Source organism: Narcine bancroftii, chromosome 7, assembly GCF_036971445.1.
Source record: "Narcine bancroftii isolate sNarBan1 chromosome 7, sNarBan1.hap1, whole genome shotgun sequence".
Lineage (NCBI taxonomy): Eukaryota > Metazoa > Chordata > Chondrichthyes > Torpediniformes > Narcinidae > Narcine > Narcine bancroftii.
This window is the reverse complement of record NC_091475.1, coordinates 67,130,950-67,138,086: the sequence shown is the minus strand read 5'-3', so window position 1 is coordinate 67,138,086 and position 7,137 is coordinate 67,130,950.

Here is a 7,137-nt window from a genome sequence, read left to right as displayed (position 1 = left end):
AATATAGGAGGTATGACTGGTAGGAGCTCTATGTCAGCTGATAAATCCATACCTCTTGCCTAATGTTGTAGATAGCACAATCCCAATGCCTGGGCTGTGAAGAGCTCGCCGTAAGGCTAGACCAACCACGGGTAGTGAGTGATACAGGGTGTACAAGTGCAAGAAAAGTGTTCCGAGAGCCTTCCACATGGACTGGTATGGGTCCAAAATAGGCAATGTAAGCTCCTCTGGAGGATTATCCACCCTTAGCTGATGAGTCCATTCTCCACTTTGAACAGCACTGGAAAGAAACACAGTGACAAAGGCAGAATGTATGTGAGGAGGGGAACACCAAACTGTAACTCAGGAACAACACTATGGTCAAGCTCTCTGGATCTTGAAAGAAATAATTGTTCAAATAAATTTGGGGGCAGAATGGTTGGCGTAGTGGTTCGTGCAATGCTGTTACAGTGCCAGCAATCGGGACTATGGTTCATTCTCCCCATGTCTACGTAGGTTTTCCCCAGGGTCTCCAGATTCCTCCCACCCTTCAAAACGTACTGGGGTTGTAGGTTACTTGGGTGACACAGGCTCCTGAGTTGAAAGGACATTTTACTGTGCTGTAGGTCTACATTAAAATACATCCACCTATCCTTATCCTAACCTAACCTTGCCACATTCAGAGTGCCCACCTCCATGCTGAGGACATCGGACATCAATTAAACAGGAAGAGGCCTCAAACCATCAGCAGGATTGCTAAAACCTTGCAACCACTTTAAGCTAGAAATACTGAGGGCTGAATTCCCTACCTGTTTCCTCCTGAAATCGCCACCATTGCATGCAATGCCATGTGATCCAGAAATGGCAGAAATTATCTTAGCCATAGGATCAGTTAACTGTGGAAGTCTTTGTGGATTAAAGCCTGTTGTACAGTCTTTATCTTTGTGTGTGTCTGATTCTAGCTAACAGTGCACCACAGCCAGCAGCCTTGCGGCTGAGGTAAAACAGTTTTGCAGGGTACTCTAGAAATCCAGGGCACAAAATACAAAGGGTTCAAATTACTAGTACTCCCTCACCTCTGTGACCCAGTACTATTGTGGTTAGATTTTCAATGTCAGTTAGAAAGCATTACAATAGTGCACAATGCGCCTCACTCTTCACTACAGCCTGTGTCCTGAACATAGAACGCCCTCCGCTGTTCACACACCTGACCCCAGAATGCACACCAATAGCCACAAAGAGCAGGAGGTACAGCCCGAGGGACAGAGCCTTCATTAGGTCAGAGGTCCACAGGCTACTACAGGAGGGCATCATAGAGCAGAGCACCAGCCCCTGGAGAGCCCAGGTGGCTCTCCAGGACAAAACTGCGCATGGTAGTGGATTACAGCCAAACAATCAACAAATTTACACAACTAGATGCCTTCCCCTGCCATGCATAGCAGACATGGTGTAGAGCTCGTCGAAAGAACCAAAGACTTGTTGATCCAAACCAAGGCTTTTATTAGCAAAAGACAAGAGCTCTTCACAGGTGGCCAACCAGTCTGGAATGATCCGACCTGGCTCGGGACACAACCTTTTAAGGCCCAGACAGTAGGCGTGGCTAAGCTCTCAGCCAATCGCTGTAAGCACAGTCATTACACTCTAGATACTGTAACTATATACATTGGTGATAGGTCTCTACTATCACACATGGTCAACAACATTGCACAGTACAAGGTGTTCTCCACCATAGTACTGAAGGCAGCATACCACCAACTGCCCATTAGAAACAGCGATCGTATTTACACAGCATTTGAGGCAGACGGCAGGCTGTATCAACTTCTGCAACTCCCCTTCAGTGTCACCAATGGATTGTCCGTTTCAGAGAGAAATGGACCAAATAGTAGATGAGTTCCTTTACTTAGACAACGTGGCAATCTGTGGCCACACTCAGGAGGATCATGACACAAATTTAAAACGCTTCTTCCAGGCAGCCGACGAAAGGAACCTAACATACAACAGGGACAAGTGCGTCTTTAGCATCAGGAAGTTGCCAATCCTGGGCTACAAAGTACAGAATGGGGAAATCAGACCAGACCCTGCCCTTATGCACTCTCTCCTAGACCTCCCAGTGCCACACAAACTGAAAGCACTAAAAAGGTGTTTGGGACTGTTCACTTACTATGTCCAATGGGTCCCCAACTAAGCCGACAGGGCCCACCCACTTATAAAAGCCTCAGTTTTCCCACTGTGCCCAGCAGCCACCAGAGCATTCAGGGACATTAGGGACCATAATCGCTAAAGCTACCATGCAGTCCATAGATGAATCTATACAGTTTCAATTAGAAACGGATGGATCCGATATGGCTCTGGCAGCCACCCTAAACCAAGATGGACGACCGGTAGCCTTTTTCTCGCGAACCCTACAGGGGTCAGAGGTAAGACATTCACCAGTAGAGAAGGAAACCCTAGCCATTGTGGAAGCAGTAAGGCACTGGCGACATTATCTGAGTGCAAACACTTCACCTTCGTCACGGACCAACAATCTGTGGTTTTTATATTCGATAACCAGAACAGGGGGAGAATTAAGAATGACAAAATCCTGCGCTGGTGGATAGAATTGTCTACATTTAACTACAACATTCTATACCACCCCAGCAGACTCAATGACCCCCCGGACGTGCTGTCCAGAGGCTCTTGTGTCATCCTTAACCACACGTCCCAGTTGCAGAGCTTGCACAATGAGCTGGGCAACCCGGGGGTCACTAGACTGTTTCACTTCATTAAAACCCAAAACCTTCCATTTTCGGTAGAGGTAGTGAGGTCAGTGAACAAGAACTGCGCCATCTGTGCAGAATGCAATCCGCAATTTTACCAGCCAGACAAGCCACCCTGATAAAAGTACCAAACCTTTTGAGCACCTCAGCCTCGATTTTAAAGGCCCACTCCCGTCCAATAATAGACAGGCACAGTGCTGCCTAAATGGATGATGACACCAGGACTTGTTCTCCTCCGGAAGCACTGCAGACCCCACAAAGCAGACCCGCTAGTGGATCAAGTGGAGTTGAGGCACGCGAACCCTCAGTACGCCTTCGTCACATTCCCAGATGTGAGGAAACACAGATGTCTACGGATCAACAAGGAGCGCAGCAGCAGTCACTAGAACAGTCATCCATCGAGTCACCCCAGAGGACTATACCACCCACCCTGGAAATCAGGACCCTGGGTACACCCGCCCCACAAAATATCACCACCCTTGACTTGATGGCAGGACCTTATCCCACACAAGAGGAACCCCAGCCCACACGGCCATCTAGTACTTCCCACTCCCACACCTCCACCAAGAAAGGCCAAAAGGCAGGCCACACTCCTCACCCCATACCACTACCAAGGAGGTCCAGAAGGCAACTGAAGCCACAAAAAATTTTGGACTTATGAACTTACAAACAAGGGAAGGAGGACGGTGGGGGTTGTGGGGGGGAGGGGATATGGTGATAAGTAATTACACCACTAGGTCACCAAGGGTCATCCTGGTGACCTTGTAAAGAGTCCAGAGCTACAGTCTAGCCTTTCAGGTTTGTCTTGCAGAGAGACAAGACCTCTTAGTGTACATATTAGTTTATTAAAACTGTCTTATACTCACACTGCTGGTGTGGTTATTGTCAGTACAGGTACATTGGGGAAATTCAACAGACGACAAGACAAGCATTGGAAGGAATTTAAAGTGGATGGTTATGTGGGAGGCAGGGGCTAAAGGTCAGCACAACATTGTGGGCTGAAGGGCCTGTACTGTACTGTTCTATGATCTATGTTCTACATAACTTCAGCCCAAAGAACAATAACAGCACCAAATAGATTTTGAAATGTTTTGCAAAGAAATGAAGAACGGCTTGTGTGTTGGAATTTAAATGAAAGCTATGATTGCAGCAGCTTTTGTAATCTGAAGTGGTGATCAAAATGTCAAGTGACCTCAGATTCCTCTTTCAATCTCAATAGTTTGATTGGCTTCAGATCATAACGGAGACCGAAACTCCCTATTTACTGCGGCTGGCATAGTTCTTTTCACACAGTCGTATTTGATTATTTTAAAATTAGCAGCTGTCACTGAATCACCATTATAACAACTTTACGTTTCTGTGAATACAAAGGCACCAAACTTGCACCAGCTCATGTTTTAGGAGCTGGAATGAAATTGGTACTTGCAACTTTAATAGACCATAGACAGATTTGTAGATGAAGCAGAAAATTGTAGCCGTAAAACATCATAAGATGAACAAAGTGTCAAACCTGGATGAATGCAACACAGCTTCAAGGTGCAAGCCCAGGCAGAGATCCAAAACAGAGTTAAAGATCTTCAAAAAGTCACATTATCAAAAGCATATTCATCAGGACCAGCCTTATTTGAGTGCAAAGAACAGGAAGATTGTGTTCAATTATAAGGAACTCTTGAACTATCTGTGGACATGAGCTTTTCCTTTGCTGTTATAAAATACCATCTTTAAGAAAAGTTTGGATAAGTACATGATGGGAAGATGTAGAGGTCTGGTTGCAGATCAATAGGTCTAGGCAGAATAATAGTTTGGCACAGACGATATTTAATGCTGTAGTATTCTATAGAACAAATCAGCACAGTTCAGGCCCTTCGGCCCTTGATATTGTGCTGACCCATAGGTTTCTACAAAAGGAAGAAGACATGGGTTACGACAGGATCTTCACAGAATGTTCTCAGTGAATGGAAGCAGAGTCCATAAAATAGAATTGCCACGTGAATGAAATGTGAATGGATTGTTGAGAGCATGAAGAACATACAACTGGATTTGGGTCAAAGTAATAAAGGAAATGAATTAATTCTTTGCCGGGGTCAGACCAACCTCTCAATGAAGGAGGCAGTTGGAATGTACCAAAAATCTGCATACTCTATGATTCCAGTAAAAAATATAGAAATGCCGGAGGAACTCAGTCAGTCTCGCACCGTGTTACCGACACCTTGGGCCTGAGCCCTTTTTCGATGTACCACTCTGCTCGTGGAATGTACTCAAAACACTGGAACAAACCTACTCCTCCATAACTGGAAAAAGCAACATTCTTTCTCATTCATTCTACAGCTTTATTTACAAATTGTTGCATTGAAGTTGCATAAAATTATTGAACCACAACTTTTTATTTAATTGTAAATGTAGAAAGGAAGCACAAGCATCTTTAACACCTCAAGCATTCAACCTTAACATTGTTTGATACTCTTGTTACTCAAGAGAGCTGAATCCTCCATGCAAAAACATTGCAACTGCTTGATCCTTGATGACTGGACCAAATTCATAGATCGATATCTCATAACTCAGAAGCCAAAATCAGGACTTTTTTTCCCATTCAATTAGCTCAGTATTGCAACGCAATATTTTTAATACTGCAGCTTCTGTGAATCTGGTCAGTTCTGACTATTGATAAACTATAACTCAGATTCCAAAGGATGTTTATCTGCAGTGAATTGAAAAAAGGTATAAATTAAAAAATAAAAAAAGTTTCTAATGTAAAGTTCTTGAAACGAATGTCCCTTAAAAACTGTTATATAGTCAGGATAATGTGAACTATTTTGTAGCCGCGTAAGATTACACCCTTCTCACTGTAGTAACTGTAGTGCCCCACTGTGGGGCATATGTATATGCATATGCATATGTGTGTGAACAGTTTTTCCTGAGATGGTGGAAGGCTCTTCTGTTATTTGAATCTTGCATCTCTAAGTTATTTAAAAAGCCTCCAAAGTAACTCAAGAGACATAACATGGAGAACAGGAATAAAGCCATACAATTGAATGTAAGTCACTGAAATACAAGGGGAAAAGGAGCAAAAACAATATTGAAAAAATGGCTGGAGCAACAGCTGTTCACCCAGTGATGGACGGGGAGGCTGAATATGTTGAATCATTTAAAAAGTTTCAGTATTCGTGCGATTTAGCATTCAAAAACTATTTTAAAAATGCAACAGCAGAGGAGAAGGTCAATGATATACGTCTGTAGACAGGGGAGCGAGGCTTTGATTTATTTAATAGCTGGGAGCTTACAGGGTTGGCGAAAAATGATCCAGAGCAGAGATTTGCAAAGTTTGCTTTTCACCTTGAACCTGGGTCTAATCATAGAATTAAACACTATGAATTTCAACGATTAATGCAAGAGACTGAAGAAACTGTTGATAACTTTCTCACTAAACTCAAAATTGTTGCTGCAAAATACAGATTTAGAGACATAGAGGGAGGATTATTTGATCAACTAATATGGAGGAGATCCCATCCCAAAGTGCAAAAGTCCCTTATCGGGAAGGATAGCTTGAAGCTGACTGAAGCTGTAGACACAGCCAGAGCCTTTGAAGCCACAAAAACACAAATGAACTCCCTATCTACGCAGACCCACCCATAGCAAAAAGAAGGAAGGGTTGATGCTCAAAAGAAAACAATCAGAAAAGTGCAAACCCCAGGTCCAGCAGGAAATGCAGCAGATAACATCCCTTCGATGACCGAAACAAATGTCCAGCATACGGTTCTGAAAGTAGAGCCTGTGGTAAAGCAAACCATTGGGCAAAGATGTGGAAGTCTGGTACAAAGAAAATGATAGTAATACCAGTGAAGAAAAAAAGACAAAGAGAAGATCCATAAAAGGAAACCACAATGAGAACTCCGACACCCTGATGCTGGACATAGAATTCATACACCTTCATGTGATGTCGGGTGAGATGAAAGGAGGAAGTGAGTTGCACACAAGGATCCAAATACAGAAGACAATCCAGAACAAGCCTACGATATTTAACCTAAAGGTGGAGCTGGATACTGGATCACAAAGCAACATCCTTGCCCTCAGACTATACCACCAGATGTTCCCAGAGAATATAATAAAAGGGTATCCAAAATATGCAAAATATGGTGCATTGGAAACAGCAAGTGTCACATTAACTGCTTATGGTGGACCCATGACCAAGCAGCTAGGGAGAACTAAGGTCAATGGCTGCCATAAAGGAAAGAACATCCTCTGTACATTCTACGTGGTAGAACCAGATGGACCAGCAATTCTAGGCCTGGATAGCTGCTGGGCAATGCAAATGATCTCTGTAAATTATGAGATCCAGACGAAAAAGATATCCAAAAGGATCGACAGAAACACAACAAAAAGAGGAAATGATTTCCACAGAAGT